Raw genomic sequence first — 23490 nt, forward strand, 5'->3', positions numbered from 1 at the left:
AATCTTTTTAGATGGGGGGACAAATACATATTAATTTGGGGGTCCTGTTTGAGAACTACTGGTTTAAACAACATTAGGAAACAAGCGCAAATAAGCAACTACACTTTAGAAACAAGTGCAAAAAATCACATACCAATATGTACAAGTGACTTTACAGAAAAACAAGCCAAGAGTCACATATAATGAGCAGACATGGCAACGTTGGTTCCAGGCGGTCTCCAAAAAGAAAATAAGAAGAGTATTCAAGTCAGGTGCTCAATCGGTTCCCTGCATATTCAATACCAGAGTGGAACAACAACGCCTCTCCATGAATTCAAATTGAGCAACACATTAGCGGTCTCTCTACATCCCTGGTTTCATGAATATAAAAGGAAAAACAAATCACGATTGCATGAATTGGAATATTCAGTAACTTCATGAAAAGAGGACAGGGCAAATTCTACTTGGGAGTTGTTAGCAGTGTTGCCCCGATTTTACAAGACAAATAAGCAACCAGGTCTATGAAAACAAGCCCAAAAGAAGCGACTATAGGCCACATGAGCACTATTGGCTATTTGAAAATAGCAGGATCTACAAGCTCACATCGCTTGTGACGCACAATGAGCTTGTAGATCTGCTATTTTCAACAACAAAAATCTTGGGAAAAAAAGGGGAACATGTGGAATATTTCACAAACACAAATCTTAAATGGGGTCCTTGGCAGTGGCGCCAAATACATATTCATTTGATAATATAAAGAAACAAGAATGACAAGTCATAATAAAGCCGCATGCGGCAGGCTTTTTTGGCCCCAATCTTGTCAACAACACAACATATAACTAAATAAATGAAGATGACAAAAGACAGCTAATGGTTGTCAGGTGATGGACAATTAACACGTTGCAGAATGAATGAAAGATGCAATCAGAGTGATGCACAGTGAGCCACACAGTATAGGCAAAATAATAATAGTATTCAAATAGTAGCTTTAAGGCTACTAATCATTTATAGAGTTCTCAACGGGCCTGAAAATGAAGGCTCGGCCCTAACTGGGCCCGACTGGGCCGGCCCGGGGCTCGGCCCGAACCCGACTATTGCCATCATGTTAGGCCCAAAACCCGAAAAAAAAGAAAAGAAGATTTTCGATTTTTTGTTTTATTAAATATTTTTAATATTATTATTCTGTTCTGAATATATATTTATCTATTATGAAGATGGCGCTGACGGCAGCGGACATTAACTTACACTGTGCTTACACTGTGCTGATTTAAATGAAGTTAAATCCTTATCTTGCTCACGCACCTCTGTGCAATGAGATGCATCGTCTGCATTTCTCTGCCTCTCTCGACCGAGTCTTTGTCTCCCCCCTCCCCCCCCTGACTGTTTGAGACCGACTCGAGACTGTTGTTAACCTATTAGCTTAAGTTTACACGCGTTGGGTGAACACTTTCATAATACTGAACTAAACGCGGGTGGATTACATTGTATTGTGAAAATCAGAAAGCACCGTTTCTGCCACTTAACACAACACGACGGCATAGAGCACGCCGGTCAGTTATCGTAACTCACAAAAACACATTGAACAGCCTGTTATACCTTCAAATTAAAACCATCTGAAAACGACTCATGTGTAGTGTACTGCGTGTATGCACGTTCTCGCGCGTGGCTTGCTATATATGGAAAACTCGCTCCTGCGTTCTTCAATTGATTTCTGAACGAACCTGACCACTGAATGTACACTATTGTTGAAGGCTGGTGTACTGTAGACCGAAATTGCCGTGGGTTTTTGTATTAAAAGGGCCCTTGATATGGATGCATCATGCGGTAGGCAGTAGCCCTGAAACATGAATGTGAACCATGGCTACATATGCGGCAAGGGATTACAAGAACGCTCGTGCCCAAACACACTCGCCCGGGTCTAATCCGGCGGTCTCTGTCCGCGAAATTAATGGGGGTGAGTGTGTTTTGGGGCGAGTGTTCTGTTTACCTCGCCCAGAATCGCTTTTTTTTTTACTCTCTCTCACATGGTTAATACATTTGATTTTGGGATGTACAATACATGAAAATTACGGGATTAATAACGCAACTTGCGTCGAGAACTAATGGAGAGTGGACATTACCGCGTTTGGCTAAAAACAGTTAGTAACATCATACAAGCATACAAGCTAACTATTAGCCAAATTCGGCTAGCGCTCAGACGAATCCACTGAGAGAGGCGTGTCTAGTCCCATAGCTTGGGAGGACGAGGGCGCCCATTGGCTTAAACGACAGCCAATCACGCAAAAAAAGTGTTGCAAACATGAATACATGTCGGAAATCTGTTGGGTCAGAGTCAGACTGAATATAGAGCCGCTATGCTTTTCAGCATGCGGCTAAAAACTAAACATTCAAACACTCAACCTAAAAACGTCCTTCTCCAGCCGCGCAATTAATCAGCATCTCCTCTCCAGTAAACAGACTACCCAAAATGTATAAAATAATATCACTATCAAAATCAAACACATCATTATTCATAAAATGACAAGAAGAGCTACTTATCACCCCTGATGCCAACTTCTGGACCCGAAATATGGAAAAAATATATATTCTATGACTAACAATGCAAATCTACTCATTCAGTGCAAATCTATTCAGTATAAAGTAATCCACAGATTTCACTACACTGGCCAAAGAATGTTCACCATGGGATTCACATCATCTCCAATCTGTTCTCAGTGCACACAAAATAAACCTGATAATTACATTCACACCACTTGGGACTGCGCACCAGTAGCACAGTTTTGGAGAGGAGTCATGCAATCTCTATCACGTTTCCTGGGCTGCCACATCCCGCTAACTCCGTCAATATGCTTACTCGGTGATATATCAAACATGGATGGATCAAAACAATGCACACAATAGACTACTCCTTGTGGCCCTAACTGTCGCCAAGAAAACTATTCTCATGAACTGGAAATCAAAGGGAGACGTAAACATTGCTCACTGGAAAAACCTAATAACAGACTACATATCCTTGGACACTAACACAAAACACCCCATCTGGTCCGGATTCCTCAATTATCTTCAATCGTAATAACAGTTCAATCTATATAAACACGCGTGCGCACGCACACTATTGTTGTCTTGATTTTGGAAATGTAGGTATTATATTTTTTTCTCTTTTTGTCATTTATGTCCCTTGTGTCCTGTCTTTTCACCAGTAAAAAAGAAAAAAGTAAAAGAAAATAATAATAATTTGGGGGCTTTCCTTGACATGAAAAAGTTTGAGAACCACTGGTTTAAACAACATTTAGGAAGCAAGCCCACATAAGCAACTACACTTAAGAAACAAGCCCAAAATACCGCAACCACCAACTCCAAATATTTTTAAGCAGCTTTAAAGAAAAATAAGCCCATGGTCGATTATATTAAGCGGACATGGCAACACTGGTTGTTAGGCGAGTCGAGACATGGGGTGCTAGCTGAACCACTACACCATCTCAGAGGTCATGCAATATTACCCATTTCAACAGTGTGGCCCTTAAGGGGCCGACCAAATAGAACAGCCCGTATGTATGTCCCCGAATGTAACAGCAAGTGTGTGTGTGTGTGTGTGTGTGTGTGTGTGTGTGTGTGTGTGTGTGTGTGTGTGTGTGTGTGTGTGTGTGTTTTTGCTCACTGCGCATAAATACACAAAGCATACAGTTAGTGTATGCAAAATGCATGTGTCATAATACAGTACACTGTACATATTTTTACAAACTTGGGTGGGCACCAATTAAGCATAAATTCACTCGTTTGTGTCAAATCAATGACTACATGATTGTTTGGTGAATGCAGACAATAAAAGATCATTGCATGCATATGTATGTATGCATGCATGTATGTATGCATGCATACATCATGTATGTATTCATGCACACACACACACACACACACACACACACACACACACACACACACACACACACACACACACACACACACACACACACACACACACACACACACACACACACACACACACACACACACACACACACACACACACACACACACACACTAGTGCTGCACAATTAATCGAAAAAAGATTGTGATCTCGATTTAGACACCTATGCAATCTCGATTTTAAATTATGGCGATTTTTTTTTCAATATAAAATAATAATAAAAAAAACTTTTTTACATTGATTTTTTTTTTCATATTTACAAGAGAATCGTGTGAGAATCGTGATCTCAATTCTTATGGAGGAAAATCGTGATTCACATTTGAGCAAGAATCGTGCAGCACTACACACACACACACTATAATGATGTTTTTAGCAGCTTGGCAGCCCAATCCATACAGTTGTTTTTGTTTAACAGGCTCCTGAGTCTTGACCCATGACCCGACCAGAGGCTTAGTTCTATGTCCATTATTTTCACCACAAGCATTGTGGGTCTGTTGACTGCCTGAGGTTGTCATCTACGGTATATTTGACATCTATATTTGACAGTATCTCATGTGGATGATCAATAACACTATAGTTTCAATGCTGAGAATGCTCTCTGTTTAGAGGGGTCCTTAAGCAGCTCTTGGCCGTATGTCACAATTATTATTATAATAATAGTTTAATCACAATTATTTTTGCACAATTGTTTCCATGTTGAAAGATTTTCATATAGTTTCAAACATTTTCAAAAAGTAGTGGAAATAGCAAATCTACAAGTTCACAACTCATCACTGAGCTTATAGATTAGAACTTTTTTTTAAGTATAAGTTAATATGCCAGTCATTGCTTTGTATGTTTAGGTTATTAGTCATATCTGCACTGTGAGCCTAAAAGTCCAAACAGAAATGTAATATTTATTCATAAATGTTCCAATATTCAACAACAGAAACAATTAAATCGTAAATCGCAATGATTTGTGTGACAATTAATCGTCAACTTAAATGTTGTAATGGTGTCGTGACGGCCCTACTTGGCTGTGATGATAGGATGCAGGGTGCCTCTGCCTGGAGGCACTCCTCAGCTGGGCTAACCCTCTGTGAGTCAGTGCTGCTTCAGTTAAACCAGCCAACCGTCACATAATGACATGAGGGAGCGTGGCCCACACTTAGTGCTGCAACGCCGAGGAGAGGTTCTCTCAGAGAATTTAGATACCTCTGTTAAGAAGTGCCATGGAGTTATTTGATGTGATACTTAATAATAAACAGATTTGAGTCGGGAGTGAATATATATAAGCTGTCACATTTGAGGCAAGACACAAGAAACTTTTACTACTCCACTTTTCTTTTCTTTTTCGTTTTGTTTTCCTTCCCACACGTTTCTGTGTTTGTCACTGCTTCGTACTGGCTCACCTGCCAGTGAGGAACCACCGCCGGGAGGACGAACAATAGCCACGACGTCCGACTCCTCCCGTTCAACACCCCCGCTGACAGGCACCACCCCAGCCTGTAGGCAATGCTGTGTAGGGAGTTGTTGCAGCGCAGTTACAAAGATCACTGCGCTAGCAGTGATAACCCTCCCCGCCCAGATTCCCTCTTCAGATTCTCGGCCAAGCCCGATGCAGTGTTCAATTCAAACCCCTCGACTCTGCGGTGGTGGATGGATAATTTACCCCTGTGCCACCCGAGCGCCCACGCCTCCACTTTGCACAATCCTCTATACGTTTGGAGCTATGAGGCTGGTCTTTTTCCTTTGAGATTGAAACGCTTGCCCGACACGACACCACTGCCAGTGCCAACGTTAAAGTCAAGGAACAACTGACTAATTGAACACTACTTTACAATCTTTCACAAACTGTAGAGCAGAACATCTGCTGCTAACATGTTCGCCAACTTGCTGCTAATTATAGAAACACGCTCCAATTGCTGACAACATCTCTCTGCCCCGAGGATGATGATATGACCTACAATAGGTTCCAGCATGCAAGCATGATGGAAAGGGTTCCCGATTTGGCTCACGCACAATTGAACACTTTCAAGGAACACAAAGGAACTATGACAGAGGAAGGTGAAGAGTTTGAATGGGAAACGTTCACGTTACTTCACAGAGATCTTTCCACTATCTACCTTGAGAGGAGATGTACTTGTGTTTTTAAGGCAGGTACAAAGACAATCTATCTCTTTTTCTTTTTGTTACATACAGACATGCCAGTTCAGAACTAGGTCAAAGTTATCCTTCAGTTCTTCAGCCTGAATCAACACATTGTAATCTAGGACATTCAAATTCAGGAGCACTTTATAACAGACAGTTTCAAGCGCTAAATGCAGACGTCCGAGAAAATAGTCGATTTTACGTCAGAGCAGGCGCAATTTTTTCTATGACGGACATCATTTGTTCTTCTTAGTGTCTTACAAAGACAAAAGTGAATTAGCGTTTCCAATCAGCACCCATAAAGTTTTTGGAATAATTCAAATAATTCCAAGTTGCCAAATTGCATTCAGCTCATATTTTCTTACCAAGCCTATTAATGTTGTTTCAGATTTTGAGAACGTCTATATGCAAATATAACAATTTCTTAGAAGTAGTATTACTGTACTGATTGTTACTGAGGATACCTTTGTTTTAGTAGTAAATCCAGTGGAGAAGCCGCTGACTTCTATTCTCAGGGTAAACATGTAAAAGAGCTCGTAATATAATAAGTGCATTTCCCAGGAAACAAGGTATTTACAAAAGTAACTAAACAAACTAGAAAAAGTGCTGCTCGGAGCACAGTCTCCACTCTCCGCCAGGTCAGGTAGGTTATTGTGGGCCAACAATGATCAAAATGCACCAATCAGGATGGAATGTGAAAAATCAGACAGATCCTTCTTGATCACATGACTACTGTATAGAGATAATGTGTACCGATTTGCGTGATGTTTGGACCAAATCTGTAGGAGTAATATAAAAAACTGTGTTTAGCAAAAATCGGCCTCCTGGTGGCCCTATAACAGGACAATGTAAAAAGGGTGGCATGCAAACTTTCACCACAATTGGACGCTGTGTTTAAGATTTAGGGCATTTTCTTCAAAACAAGCCACACCTGCAAACTTTAGATGCCAATCTTAGCCAATCAGACTGGATTATGAAAAATCGGATCTGTGTTGATCACATGACTATAGAGATAATGTGTACCGAGGAGTAATGTGTTTTGCAAAAGGGGAGGGAGGTTCTCAGTGTGTGGTCCGGGGACAATCAAGGATCCTTAAGAGGGTTCCAAATGGACAATATTACAGGTCTGTTTTATGGTGGTGAGTTATGGTGGTCCTTGAAATTAAGATGAGAAAAAAACTGACAGCTGTCAACAGTTGACAATAATAAAAATCTGCACACCAGTATTACTGCTCCCATCTGCAATTGAATTGGTAACGTTTCGAGCCACCCGCTCTTCCTTAGACTGCGGATTAGTATTATTTTCAACGGTCCTTGAAATTAAACCATTTGAGAACCACTGGCCTGATCCATGCCTGTCAAACTGGTCCACTGCGCTCCAGCCATAACAGTTCATATATTATTCTGTTTACTTGGTCAGCGTGATGCCTTGTGCTCAGCTGTTCTCTTATCCACATACCTAACAGTACAGCTACTTTACAACATTCCTCCCAGTGCGAGAATTCCACACAAACCTCATGAAATCCAGACAAAGAGCCGAGATTATCCCCTCTCCGACTCAAATGTGGCCAAATCTACAGTATACTGAAACATGTAAATTATTTATGTACGCCAAGCGAGGTAAATATGTTGGACATACATACAGCACTCCCTGTTCTGTGAAGAACTTCTTATCTGTAGAGTTGTTCTGGTATCGGTGAGTATGCCAGTGTATGCCATCCCCATACCACATAATTTATCACATGATGATATTTCAGTTGTAATCAATTATTTTGCATTTTGAATGCTTCAGTTAATGTTGCACTACTGTTTTATTAAAAAGAAAGAAAGAAGACAAAATATTCCTAGATCAGTGGTTCTCAAACCTTTTAATTTCAAGGACCCCCATAACTCTGAGAGTGAACAAATGGAACTCTCTGATTTACAGACCTGTAAGGATCCATTTGGAACCCCCTCAAGGAACCTTGAGAGTCCCTGGACCCCACTTTGAGAACCACTGTCCTAGATTATTTTTAAATTACTAACTGGTATCGGATTGGTACTCTGTATCGACTGATATGCAAGTTATGGGTATCGGAATCGGTATTTGGTTGATCTACAAGCTAGAACTTTCTCCCCAGATTAGGGATGCTGGGATAATATCGTTAAACGCAATAATTTTTGCCACAATAATCGTGACATGTAATTTTCATATCGTCCCATCCCTACTAGTCCACTGTGCGTGTGTGTGTGTATATATGTGTGTGTGTGTGTGTGTGTGTGTGTGTGTGTGTGTGTGTGTGTGTGTGTGTGTGTGTGTGTGTGTGTGTGTGTGTGTGTGTGTGTGTGTGATATGATATATGTTTTAATCTTATGCTCTCTCCTTCAAATCAATTACGTTCTCTTTCTTCATAGAATAAGATTGCATACATTAACAATCCAGCTTTCTCAGCTCATAAACTTGCCCGGACGTCAATCTCTGCAATTAGAGAACACTACTTTTTTCAAAGTCATAAATAATGTGTTTTTCATCTGATTGCTGCAAGACCAGTTGTCCTCCATAATAGGCTTGAACCTATGAAATTTACTTCTGATCGACACCTGTGGTGTCTCGCCTCCGGATATTGAGTGGCTTCTGGACATTGAGTGGCACATAGTGAAAGTGCTTCACTTTCGCAAAGTGCTTCCGGACATTGAGTGGCCTTGAGTGGCCAGTTTGACCTGCTGTGCCTGATGTGCACACAGACTAAAACTTTTGATTTTGTATGATGTATGAGAAAGATTTTGACGGTGGGGCGCCAAAGGGGCCAGCCGTCTAGAACTCTGTGTGCGTGCGTGCGCGTGCATATGTGTGTGTGTGTGTGTGTGTGTGTGTGTGTGTGTGTGTGTGTGTGTGTGTGTGTGTGTGTGTGTGTGAGAGAGAGAGAGAGAGTTTTCCATCTACTGGATAGTCTTACCTATACATTTTGGTCAAAATGGCGGTCACTTTTGACCAGGAACAGTAAAGGTGTAACAAAGTTGAGCCCCGCTATAGTAATGGTAATGGTACTGTAAGTTTGAGCCTGACATCTGAGATTGATGTGGGGACTGATCAATTGCGGGTGGGGCGGTGGGGGCTTTGGCCCCGACACCCCCACGCTATCGCCGCCTATGATGTTGGAAGCTGTAAAATGCTCCTCAGGGCTTCTTCCAAGAGGTGAACCTATGTAGTATGTTTGTCCTTTAGCCAGAGGAGGAAGCCTTTCCAGGCAAGCCTCATCAATGCTTTGTAGACAAGCATGTGCTGAAAATCTGTTCCGCAATAACACAAGAGGTCCCTCAACCCTGCATCTTGGAATCATTTCCCTACAATGGAAAGTAGATTGCAAATCCACAGACACACGCGCGCGCACACGCACGAACACGCGCACACACACACACAAATATAGGGCATCTAGAGGACTGGATGACATTTTTATGTTGTATGTTTTTGTCCTTCCAGAAGAGAGTACTTGCATGAGCGATGGCAGAAGAAAGTAGAAACACTGTATGTAATACTGTATTTGGAAATGAAATACTTGGAATGAAGAATAGAGCCTTGAGTATTTAATCCTCAGGCCTCAGACTGATCTGCTAAATCGTAATAATAATAACCAAGGATACAACATAAATAAATAAATGTAATACATTTAAATCCCTTGTTAATGCTGCATATATACATGTACATTACACAACACAACATCCAACATCAAATTAATCTTGGAACACGTGCATGCCAGGTCTCATCCACTGTGTTTTCCGATCATTCGTTAACAATTTGATGTGCGCATGCATTTCGTAATGCATTTCGGCCCTCAAAGCATTCCACTGGTTCCAAGATATCTCTCCCAAGAGGTTTTGGATTAGTTCAGTTTGGCTGGGCGACACAGCCAGGCAGACAGACGATTGCTACAGTAGGGGTTTGATGAAGATTCGGGGGTGGGGGTGGGGGTTCACTTTCTAACCATCTGCCCACTATACCAAGACATCAGAGACACATACTTCCCACAGCTTACATACACCCAAAGTGTGTTCGAAAACCAACGACAAAACTCTGTGCAAGCACAGCAACAAGATTTGTGAACTGTTGCAATAAAAAGAAGGTTTACAACCACCCTAAGGACTACTAACCATTGTGTTTCCAGTACTATTTGTACCGAGTGGGCCTCTGACATAGACCTACTACACATATAAATACTATCTGTACCGAGTGGACCCGTTCTCAATGTCATGCAGGCTGCGGGCAAGTTACACACCTAAGACAGACCTGCAATCAAGTCTTAGATGTGCACACATGCTATTTTTGTATACTATTTCAATAGTTTTGGGGGAAATGCTGCTAATGTCCCAAAAGTCACTGCAGGCCTAGACCGTGGCGTCGCGGTCTAGGCACCCTGGTTGAAAATCCTTAATAGCAGTGTGCCGCGGGTTCGCGTCCCGTTCCCGTCGGCCTTTCCTGCATGTCTTCCCCCCATCTCTCTCCCCATTCTTCCTGTCAGACTACTTTCCCTGTCCCTCTTCAATGAAAAATAATAAAAATCTACCACAAACAAATCTTTAAAAAAAAAAAAAAGTCACTGCAAAAGATTGCTGCTAATTGTTTCAAAAAGCTTTGTACCCTTGTATATATATATATATATATACCTGTTTTGTTCTTAAATTGTGTTTTGACTCTTGCTTTGGCAATGTAAATATGTGTTTACTCATGCCAATAAAGCTCCTTTGAATTGAATTGGGTTCCTCTGTCTGATTGGACAGCTGGTAGCTAGCAGCTGCAGACAGGGAGGGGCCTGGGAGCTTTACTAGGCTTCAAACCCTCCCAACAGATGCTGCTGCCCCTGTAGCCACCTTCCTTCCACCACTACATTACTCCGATGCTGAGGACGGAGCAGCAGTGTTGCGAGAGAAATAAGCAACCAGGTCTATGAAAACAAGCCCAAAAGAAGCGACTATTATAGGCCACGTGAGCACTTTAAACCTGTATGCATCGGCATACTTGAAAATTGCCAATCTACAAGCTTGCAACGCGTTGCGAGTCTGTAGATCAGTTATTTTCAAAATAATCTTGAAAAAAATCACACCCAGTGTGAAGTGGGCTGTGTGGTCATCACAGTGATGGAAGTGATTCACTTAAAAAACAACATCCATAAAGTCCATGCTGCTATTCATAGGGCTGCACATGTGTCATGTGTTTCGCTAGCCAATCACAGTCCTGAATTTGCAAAGTCAGCCAATCACATTACAGCTAGTGGTGATGACACTAGCTGTAATGTGATTGGCTGACTTTGCAAAAGTATAGATTTGCATTGACTGTGGAAGGGTTAGCGTTGTAGACTGCGTTGTAGACTATTGGCCAATCACGGTGCAGGATTGGTCAGTGTCCAAACCTCACTTATAGGGGGCGGTTACACCGCCCCAAAGAGTGAAACATTTTAACACAAATCTGGTACAGGGGTTCCCCTGGTACAAAATATTTTCAGATGGGGGGGGCCGTGGACAAATACATATTAATTTGGGGGTCCTTGATTTGAAAACGTTTGAGAAATACTGGTTTAAACATTTAGGAAGCAAGCTCAAATAAGCAACTACACTTAAGAAACAAGCCCAAAAAAACGCAACCTCCAATATTTACAAGCAACTTTACAGAACAAGCCCAAAGTCGCTTATGCAGACATGCAGACAACGCTGCTGAGGAGTTGAAACTGGGTCTGGGTTTCATGACTAGACTGCAGCTATTGATCATCTTCTTGATTGATTATTCAATAGATTACTTTTTTGATTAATCGAATAATTGATTAATCACTTAAGCGCTATTTTATACATCATCGCACAATGGTATAATAATAACACGCCCAAAATAGGGATGGATTATTTTATTAAATTATAGATTTTTTTTATTATTAATGATTGAATCGATCAGTAGCATTTGCACCTCTACGTAGAACTTGAGTATTGTGTTTGGGAGGCTGGGCACAAGCAAAGATGAGGTCAACTATTTGGTTGTGTTTTGGACAACAAACTTTCCAGTGAAAAAAAATGCATCAAAACTAAAGTGATCCTGAAAGTCAACCAAAGAACAAGATTTTGGGGCAGGAATGATCTCCTCGAGTGCACTGAGGACTCTTAGCTAGGCAGATAACAGGCGAAAAACAGGCGAATCGTTCACTTCCGGAAAAAAGCGCCAAAATTGGTACACATACTCCTTGGGTAGTACTGTTTTGATAAAATCCGTTAGCCACCTGAAAATTCAAGATGGCGGCCATTTTTCAAGATGGCCGCCATTGAATATACAGTAATATTACATTCCCCAAACAAATCCCATAGATACAAGCGCCAAAATTGGCAAACATACTCCTTGGGTATTGCTCTTTTGATAAAAACCAAAGATTTTAAGATGGTGGCCATTTTTCAAGATGGCCACCATTGAATATACAGTAATTCGCAGTAATTTCACAATAAAATGTCATAGATATGCACCAAAATTGGCACAAACACTCTTTGGGTATTGCTCTTTTGATGACACCTGTTACCCATGTAAAAATTCAAGATGGCAGCCATTTTTCAAGATGGCCACCATTGTACAGTAGGCTATATACAGTCAAATCACATTTAGAAGTAAAATAGCTTAGAAGCAAGCACCAAAATTCGCTCATATACCATTCTTTTAATAATATTTTAGCAGCCACCTAAAAATTCAAGATGGCGGCCATTTTGCAAGGTGGCCGCCATTGAATATACACTAATAATGCATTTCTGAATAAAAATCACCATAATATGTCCTATTTGAGTAATCTTGGTGTCAAATCATACATTTTTCACTATGTAGAATCTGAATCTGGACCCATGGACTGACTTCACTGGCTTCCTTGTACCATATATCAGCCCAGGAATCCTAATCTTCTGCTAAATTAGGGGATCATGCTATGTTATAAGTCTATTATGTGTAGCATTTTCTTGTACAAGACAAAGAGGAAGGGTAGTGTTTTCAGCCTGCGGCGAAAGATGGGCAGTGACTCTGCTGTCCTGACATCAGTGGGAAGTTCATTCCACCACTGTGGGGCCAGAACAGAAAAAAGTCGTGACCGTGTCGATGGACCAGAAGGACCCTTGAGTGACGAGGCAATCAGTCGCCCCGAGGTGGCAGACCGAAGTGGTCGGGCAGGGGTGTAGGCATCGACCATAGCCCGGAGGTAAGAAGGAGCTGTTCCTTTCACTGCCCTATAGGCTAGCACCAGGGTTTTAAACTGGATCCGAGCTGCTACGGGGAGCCAGTGTAGAGAACGGAGAAGGAAAGTTGTGTGGGAGAACTTGGGGCGGTTGAACACCAGACGAGCTGCAGCTTTCTGAACAAGCTCCAGAGGTCTGATGGCAGATGCCGGAGCACCAGCCAGGAAGGAGTTGCAGTAGTCCAGGCGGGAGATGACAAGAGCCTGGATGAGCACCTGGGCTGCCTTCTCCGTGAGGAAGGGGCGAATCCTCCTGATGTTGTAGAGGAGGAATCTGCAGGACCGTGTCACTGATGCGATGTTTGCCGAGAACGACAGTTGATCGTCCAGGGTCACACCCAGACTCTTCGCAGTCCGAGTTGACGTCACCACAGCATTATCAATGGTGATGGCCATGTCTCGGTGCGGACAGCCCTTCCCCGGGAGGAACATCAGCTCGGTCTTGTCCAGGTTGAGCTTCAGGTGGTGCGTCGACATCCACTCCGAGATGTCAGCCAGACAAGCAGCAATGCGTGCCTCCACTTGTGTGTCAGAGGGGGGGAATGAGAGGATCAGCTGGGTGTCATCGGCATAGCAGTGGTAGGAAAAGCCATGGGAGTGGATGACAGCACCAAGAGTTGTAGTGTAGAGAGAGAAAAGAAGAGGACCCAGAACCGAGCCTTGGGGAACCCCAGTAGTGAGTCTGTGTGGTTCTGATACAGACCCTCTCAGCATCACCAGGTAGGAGCGACCCGTCAGGTAGGATGCAAACAGGGAGAGTGCAGAGCCTGAGACACCCATCCCCTTAAGGGTGGAGAGGAGGATCTGATGGTTCACTGTGTCGAACGCTGCAGACAGGTCCAGGAGTATCAGGATGGAGGAGAGAGAGTTCGCTCATGATGTATGACAGATCAAGCGCAGCTGAAGGTGTTGATGATGCAAGGTTGGACATGTTTGCTCGGAAGCAGAGACCATATGAAGCCATTCCTCCAACACGATCAGCGCTGAAGGAGCACGTGGTGGGGCAGTTTGCATGTGTCCATGACCCCTAGAACTATGTCGGCAGGAGTCTTGTACTCCTGGCAGGGTTACCCAAGCCAAACAGGTCGAAGGGTAGAGACTAGACGAAGGGTGATCCCAGGGCGCTATTACTACTTGTAATCTACACTTGCAAGATCCGCTTGTCTCTCAGCGCTAATCTATGTGATTTTATTGCAAAATGTAGCAATACTGTATATTAAATGGCAGCCATCTTGAAAAAGGGCCACCATCTTGAATTTTTAGGTGGCTGCTAATATGTTATTAAAAGAATGGTATATGAGCCAATTTTGGTGCTTGCTTCTAAGCTATTTTACTTCTAAATGTGATTTGACTGTATATAGCCTACTGTACAATGGTGGCCATCTTGAAAAATGGCTGCCATCTTGAATTTTTACATGGGTAACAGGTTTCATCAAAAGAGCAATACCCAAAGAGTGTGTGTGCCAATTTTGGTGCATATCTATGACATTTTATTGTGAAATTACTGCGAATTACTGTATATTCAATGGTGGCCATCTTGAAAAATGGCCACCATCTTAAAATCTTTGGTTTTTATCAAAAGAGCAATACCCAAGGAGTATGTTTGCCAATTTTGGCGCTTGTATCTATGGGATTTTGTTGGGAAATGTAATATTACTGTATATTCAATGGCGGCCATCTTGAAAAATGGCCGCCATCTTGAATTTTCAGGTGGCTAACGGGTTTTATCAAAACAGTACTACCCAAGGAGTATGTGTACCAATTTTGGCGCTTTTATCCGGAAGTGAACGATTATTCCCGGTATCTGCCTAGCTATCTAGCTAACACCCCATGTCACTAAAAACAAAACTACACAGACGTCACAAAACGAAAAGACAATACTGGTCTGGTACTAAACCTTCACGGCAGGACTCACCTAACCCCAGCTCACTTTGCTAGGCTGGGATGGCTCAAGGTGGAAGACAGGGTTTAGCAACAATCAAACTACTTCTCTCGAGTGAGAGACACCCATGGGCACAACACCACAGGGAGGCTCCTCTGACCTTGTTCCCCCTAGATTCGACACACACATGGGGAAAATGCATTCTACTATACTGCCACCAAGATGTGGAATGCCCTACCCTACAAACCCAACAAGTCATAAAACTTCTCGATTATCCGTCTTCAATTAAAACTAAAAACATGGCTGTCCTCAAATCATAATTGGACTTAAATCATTTTTAAACCCCTACTATCTTGCCCCCAGAGAGTCAAACAACGCACTCCCTCAGCAAGCTCCACTGTGGGAGTGGCATCCTCTTAACTCCTGCCCCCACCCCACTTTGTTATGTAAATATATCTACTATTGGCTTTGGTGTTGTTGCTGTTGTATGTACATAATGTATTGATGATGAATTGAGTACAAAAAGACCACAATGGAAACAAGCCCCCTGGGGCTTTTTGTGTTATCCTTTTTTAGCATAGCTTTGCTAACTGTACTGCCGTTGTTTTTCAATCTTGCTAATAAAGTATTCAATCAAATGGGTCTGAATGAGGTAAAGACATGTTGACAAGCCATCTTGTGCTTCCTATTCCTGAATCATCCTGATGGCCATATAGGAACAATAATGGCTTATGTATGCTCACTCTGACACAGACCGTATTTGTAACTTCATTGTCTGATCTGTGATCAGTTCCAACTCTAAATTGGGGCGTTGTCCCCGGGTGTCTTCATTCATGGACTGATGTGAGCTCTATCTACCCACTATTCCCTTTATATACCTGCCTTGTTACGCACTGTTCAGTAGCCTACAACCAACAAAGGCTGCAGAGGCCGAAACGTTGCGTTTTTTTTTACCGCTCATTAAATAAATATCGTTGGGAGCATTAAGACGGTGTGCGGACCTTCTCCTTCTCTACTTCCTATTCCAGAACATGCACTGGGTGTGTGTTAGTCCCTGCTTGCAGTGGCATATGGGAATACCCAAGACCTAATCACAGAATAAAAGTATAGCAGACGCCAGCATTTTCAATTGAAAAGAATGACTGAATAGGAGACAATCAAATCATGTATCTCATATTCATTGCCATGCATGTTTCAGCACAAACCGTTCTCAATGTCATGCAGGCTGCGGGCAAGTTACACACCTAAGACATGCAGACCTGCAATCGAGTCTTAGATGCGCACATGCTATTTTTGGAATCCTGAGGTGACTACAAACAGAAAGGTGAGTCAGGCTGTTTGAACCGTCAACATCTAGTTCTTCGTGGAAAGGGCTCTTTCCTAAATGCATCACAGACTTTCATGATACAATCCAAAACAAAAGGTTTGTGGAAGCATTCTAGTAATACCCAAATATTGACAGACTGGAATAAACCTAAATTAAAGCAATAACAACTGCTTAATAAAGCTCTAGGTTATCGGATTGCCTAATTATGGAACCCTAAACATCTGTGTGGTTCCAAAATAAAATGCATTTTGACTGGATTATGAGGGATTTTCCAAAAGCAAGCCTATAAATCTTTTCGACTAGGGTATTGCATTTCATCATCAGTGATGCTGCACTCTAAACTAGCTCATTATTTTAACCCTTTCAAGCCGGTCAGTTAACAAAATGCTTAGCCACAAGCCTCAAGTGCATTGCTCAACGGCACATCGATGATGTCTGTTGAGACGAAGCACTGTACCTCTAATTCAATTCTATTCTATTCCCTGAGTGTTTACTAGCTTGTCTGCGGAATGTCTAGTGGCATGGCAATCCTCCAGTTACAAGCTCATACAAGAGTATAGGACTGGTGAGGCTAAACTGTATCCTCATTATGTCTAGTTCTCAAGACAGAGCATAATGAACTTGAATACCGTAGTAAGGACATAATATCTCCTTCCCTCAGTAACAACAATACAACAGCACTGCAATACCCCATCACAGGGCAAAGGAATGATACAGCTGTTCTCCCACTCAACCACATAGTCTTTAACCAGTGCAATGTTCATGAAAGTAGGCTATGTCATAGGTGTCACAAGAAGGGGGTTGAGCCAGCCTTCCCTGAAACAAAAAGGGCAGTAACTGCACTCAGTGTCCTTGGGAAACGATTTCACAAAGCAACAAGCTAATGCCTGTGGCTGATTTGATATCGTAAACGATAATGAATAGGGTCAGTTTTGATTGACGTAATATATTAGGAGGGGCTTCTCTTTTTTACTCGTGAGTTATTTACTTTTCACTCTGGATCATATCTGGGACAGACCTGGCTGCAACACTGGAACTTTTGTCTTCGTCTATCTAATTCAATACAGCGTGCCTCTGAGCATTTAACCCAAGAAAGCCAACACAAATGGACTGACCAACCATACTAAACACAGTCTCCACATAATGTGTAGATGTATTTATAGATGACATACATTATTTTGGGATGTGATGATGATGGCCCACTTTGAATGTTACCCTCATAACATAGACTTGCACCCCCTCAGTGGCACTGACAAATTGACAAATTACTTGGGGTTATCTTTTTATCCTGACATATGCAGCATGCTGCAATATTTATTATTATTATCCAATGTTTGAACACATAATGTGTAGATGTATTCATAGATGGCATAACCTACATCATTTGGAGATGTGACGATGGCCCTCTTTTGAATGTTACCTTCATAACATACTAACATCCTCTCAGTGGCAATGACAAAATGACAAATGACTTGGGGTTCATATCTTTTTATCCTGACATGCAGCATGCTGCAATGTTTGGTTCTCAAAATGTATACATTTGAAGGTCTCCCCTTAACTCTGAGAGTGTACACATGGAACCAAATGGACCCGTTAGGTCCATGTGTACACTCTCAGAGTTACAGACTTGTAAGGGTCCATTTAAACCCCACCAAAGGAACCCAGAGAGTCCCTGAAATCCACTGATATTGACACCTAAATGCAAACATTGACTCCCACCTACAACAACGCAATTGACTATAATAACACAAGCATTTTGGAAATACAATACAATCGACAGTCTAAGAATGTATATCTTAAAGCCTACATTCCTTTGTTGACGCTATTATAGAGAAGGTCAGATAGGCAATCATCAACCAAAACGGTGTGTTTCGGCCCATATCATCGGCTGCAATGGGGGGGTTTTCATTTACACAGACGACATGATGTTTTACCTTTATGATCAAATCACGTCCTTCGGTCTCATGCGCCTGGCCTGATGGCTTTATCCCAGATGATCAGATTCCTTCTAATGTGTGTGGGGGAAATGAATTATTCCAACGGATCTAGTAGTCTTCATCTTCACTCCATCCATCCAGACAGACCAGTCCAGACCAGACCAGCAGCAAATAAACTGCGGTTCTTCTTTTGCATTAGGCGGTGATCAGAGACAATGAAGTTAAAAACTGTATACTATCAATAAAGGCAGAAAAAAGCCCCAAAAAAAATCTTGGGAAAAAAAAAATCAAAGTAAATCAAGCGCTATAGGGAAGAAGAAAGACATGTTGATGGCAATGGCAATACACCAGCAACCATCATTTAGTGTCGGTTAGTCTGTCAGTCCAGCGGTTGTATGATATGCTAATAAAAGAGAGAATGTAGATTCCTAAAGTGTCCCAGTATTTTGCAGCCTCCCTACACTTCCTACTGTACTGTAGCAAACTTGCATCAAACCGACCGACCCCCTCCAGTGTTGCCAGGTTTTGGGAGAGAAATAAGCAACCAGGCCTATGAAGACCAAGCCCAAAACATTTTAACAACACAAATCTTGTATGGAGAGGGTCCCTGGCACAAAATATTTTCAGATGGGGGGGTCTGACGCGAGGTTAGGGGGTCTGTGGACAAATCCTATTAATTTGTAGTCCTTGACATTAAAATGTTTGAGAATCACTGGTTTAAACAACATTAGGAAACAAAACCTAAATAAGAAACCACACTTTGGAAACAAGCCCAAGAAACCGCAACCCGCCGCAACAAAATATTTACAAGCAACTTTACAGAGAAACAAGCCCTAAGTCGCTTATAATAAGCGGACATGGCAACCCTGCCCCCACACACACAACAACATGGCCGACGGTGCCTGGGGGACTGACTGCTGCCTCACAGCTGGAGATAGATTATTCCCCTTCACACAGCTGGTCTGGAGATACTAGTGATGATAAAATCACGTCCGAAAGACTACAATGGAAAATAAGTTGTGTTTATTGTTGTCGTGAGGATGAGGGGGGAGGGGGGATTTGTTGTAAAAAAAAATAACACACTCGAACGTCCCATTCTCCCATTTCCAGCCAAAAGCAGCTCTCTGGTGCCTCCTACTGGTCTTACTGCCTGTCTACACATTAGGGTTGTGGTTATTTTAATTTGCATTACGGTCAAACGGTACACGTGTCGTAGTAAATACATTGTTGCAATAGTGGTTTTCAAAGTGTGGACTTGGGGGCCCCCAGGGGTCCTTGGAAAGGGTTCCATAGGGGGTTCCCAGCAAAATTAGAAGTAGTTCAACTTCAAATAGTATTATTCAATTACTACAATGTAAGATGTTTCACAATTAACCATATATTTATCTATGTCTTGTACTGTACTAATTTAAGCTAAAACTCCTGGGAAAAAAAGAAAGGGTCTGGAGTGCTCGGAAGTCCAAAAAAGCATAACGAAGGTGCTCTTTGGTTGGGGACTCAAAATGTGCAACAAAGTAAAAAAAAAAAAAGCCAAGGTACTCTTCTGGTGAAAAAGTAAAAAAGCCATTGAATTTAGATCAAAAACTGTGACTGGGTGGGATAACCCACACGGCCTCACAGCCTTCTTCAGGGTAGCCTATATGCTACTCAATTGACCTTTTTCACCAGAAGAGTGCCTTGTTTTGTTTTTTACTTTGTTAAACTAAAACTTCCATATTAGAGACCCTGATATGATAAGAGTGAAATTGCATCCATGACTCCATGGAAGTCCATTTGGGTGTCTGTGCCACGCACACGCACAGTCAGAGCTGTAAACTGTACCCAGTTAGATATTTTAATCAAGTAGAAAAAAGGGTACTGTTACCTCAAGTATTCAGTTGGCTTCCTTTAAATCGATTAACATCATTAAGGCATCATCAAGCTAGCATTGATTATGTGATAAAGCTGAAAATGATGCTGGAAATCATCTGCATTCACTAATGACTCTATCTATAATAATACTCCAACTAATAAACTGAACATAAAAGTGTAAGTAAAATGTGTAGAATAGTGATTCATGGGCTGGAGTTTTTTTTAAACCGGACCGTTGAGAGACCTACTACATGATCCACCTGACCCAAACAATATATGTGTTAATCAACAAGTCCATGGGCCCAGGCCAGAATGTTCTCAAATCGGGATCATTCAAGGTGGAAAATTCTAGGTTAGTGTTTTGAAAAGGACTTTATCCCAAGATGATATTTCAGCATGATAGCCATATGGGATACAGGAAGAGTGGGCACCAAGGAAGATATTTGAAAAGTGATTTAAAGTACATGATGTGAACATGCATGGTACATCAGTTACAGACTTAAATTTACCCTTCAACTTCTTCTTCCAAAATGACTAGCTGTCCCAGGTTTTGTTGCAATTTGTAACAATTGTAGAAATATTAGACCTTAAATGTCGAATGTTCAATCATGTATACTTTACATTACTTAGGACCATTTTTCAAATATTTTATTTTCAAACATTTTGGACAAAATAGCCAATTTAACATTGAGGTGCCAACTCTTCCTGTTACCACCATATGTAATGATTTGCATCAAGCTGGAATCATACCCCAGTCTCCCACCACATAGAGTTCGATTGGCAGAGCTATTGTGGCCGGGTCTTCTCCGGGGCACTACACATAGATACAAAGAATGGAAGAACTTTCTTCCTACTGTATAACAGAACTTGTCATAGAGGGGAAAAATGAAGAACTCTATCTTTCATTAACTTTTATAATCAATGAACATCATCATCATAAACTCCACATTATACTGTCATACCAATATCCATTCTTGAGGATTCATATTATTTATTCACCACCACCACCATCATCATCATCATCATCATCATCATCATCATCATCATCATCATCATCATCATCATTATCATCATAATAATCAATCAGTTTCACTTCAACTTCTACATCCTTTTCCTCCTCCCTGTGATTGCTGCAGGTTTACAGCTTGCATATTTCTGCACACTTTCATTTGTTTGGCAAGGCAGGAGCAGTCTGGAAGCTTGCAGATCCGTACACACTTGCATGCCATAGTAAGCCATTGTTGCTTGTGTGGTCCCTGCATCCACCATCCAGTCTAACATCATATACCTGCTAGAATAAGAGGGTAATATATGTCATCCATTTCAGTGAGGAGCCCAAATTACTATACATTACATATTTATACTATTTTATTACTTTATTACTTTACTTTACTTTATTTATTTTATTTATATAAGCATACACATATGTTGTAAGTTGTACATTCATGTCCTTTTCCCCCTGAAAGGGGAAGTAGGCTGGACGCTGGTAGTGCAGATCACTTAACATTATGCTAGATGATGGTGGACAGGACATATCCTGTGCAGACAAATTATTCTATACTGCTGTATAATTCCAGGATATCAAGCTGTTCCCATGGATTTGAAGGAGATTATTCTACATATCTTCAACTGCTGATGCTGATTTCTCAAACTTTTTTTGCAAGAGTGGCCTTGTTAGTTTTCCGCAATGATCCATCTAGATTTCAGAGTGCCCAACTCAATGGACCAAAGGGATTAGCCAGGACTAATTTAAATTAAAGTGAAGATCTCTACATTGGGAAGCAATGATCAAATGCCCAAAATAGATTTTCATTTGCTTTCAAGACCACATCCTTTATTTGTGCTTGCTTTAGCACTTTTCATGTTTTCATGTTGGTGACTCTTTCTGCAAACATTCACTTTGGAAATTCAGATATGCTTCCTCTCCAGTCTGGTGAGCTTGCAGTAGATCACTGGCTAGCTATGTCTGGTGGGTGGTGACACAGCACTTCCTGTGGAAAGACTGATGATATCTGACTGGTCTGGAGCTAGAGGGTCTAACTGGCTTTTCTCCATACGCTTTACAAAGGCTGGGCTTCTGTAGATCTTAACGACTGAAGCACTCTGTAGACTCATTGGCTGTCGTGTTGTCTCAGATACTGATTTCTGTTTTCTGAAGTGAAATCTGGTGACTGCTACAGGCTGTTTTTAGGCTGAAAGCCTTGGTTCCTTCAGCAGTCTGGGTGTGCTGTGAACACCGGGATGATCAACCTGGCTAGCAACCTGTTACCATGACCCTTTCTGACAGCTGCTCTCCTGATTGTTTCATCAGCTCTCAACTCTGTGCATTTTGTCAGACTCTCCTTTGTTCTTTGACCTTTCAAATACTTGCTACTGTATATTTGTCGCAAAGTATACATTTGGCCTCATACACCCTTGATGTGTGTGGTCCTTGTCTAGTGAATTTTCTTAAAGGTGGGGTGATACATAATATAAGTGATATTCTTTTGTTTGTTGTGTCTGCTCATTTCTTTGTGTCATCACTTAAAATTTCACTTGTTTAATCTATATCCTGTCTGAGTTCTCTATATCCTGATTGGATAAAATTGGTATCCCGACCTGAAAATGCATCTTCTGTTTAATCAAGAGCTGACTCCTATTAGTGAAATAACACTCTCTAAGTCTTTCATGAGATATTTGTCTGCCGAACGTTCTTGACAGGCTGCTGTCAAGCTATGTCTTATAGTGAAGGACTATGGCATTTCCCTTGATACAATACTGGTAGTACAGGTATAGTAGGAAAAAAGTTTAAACAAAGAAATCACACTTTCATCAATTAAAAACAATTCCAACATTTTTCAAAAGTATTTCATAAATAAAAATAAAATACAAATTTCCATAAATATTTTTTTTTCACTAGTTTGGGTCACTGGCAAACATCTAATTTGTCTTTTTGGTCTTGAGCTAAAAAGTTTCAGAACCACTGTATTAAACAGTCCATCCTGGGACACACACTGGCTGTGTTCCACTTGTATTTTTGTTTCTGCTATATGTTTCTATTCTTTGGTGTACATAATCTGGAAATAAAACAAATCTAACTAGAAAAAGTGCTCCTCGGAGCACAGGTCTCCGCCAGGTCACGTCGTTATTGTGGCCTCCTGGTGGCGCTATAATAGGCCAATGTGAAAAGGGGGGGATTTCTTCCTTGGCCTAGTGGGAATGTGCGTGCACATTTTCACGGAAATCACACACTG

General features: G+C 41.6%; 1 protein-coding gene across 1 annotated transcript in view; it reads right to left on the reverse strand.

The window, feature by feature from the left end:
* LOC311038448 (tyrosine-protein kinase Yes) overlaps positions 1–18918 on the reverse strand; it is a 46521-nt gene extending 27603 nt beyond the window's left edge. Inside the window, exon 1 of the mRNA XM_084047978.1 lies at positions 18404–18918. The gene's annotated coding sequence lies outside the window, so the exon portion shown is untranslated. The remainder of the gene's footprint in view (positions 1–18403) is intronic.
* Positions 18919–23490: the final 4572 nt, after the last annotated feature.

Source organism: Gymnoscopelus microlampas, assembly GCF_963454915.1.
Source record: "Gymnoscopelus microlampas genome assembly, chromosome: 22".
NCBI lineage: Eukaryota > Metazoa > Chordata > Actinopteri > Myctophiformes > Myctophidae > Gymnoscopelus > Gymnoscopelus microlampas.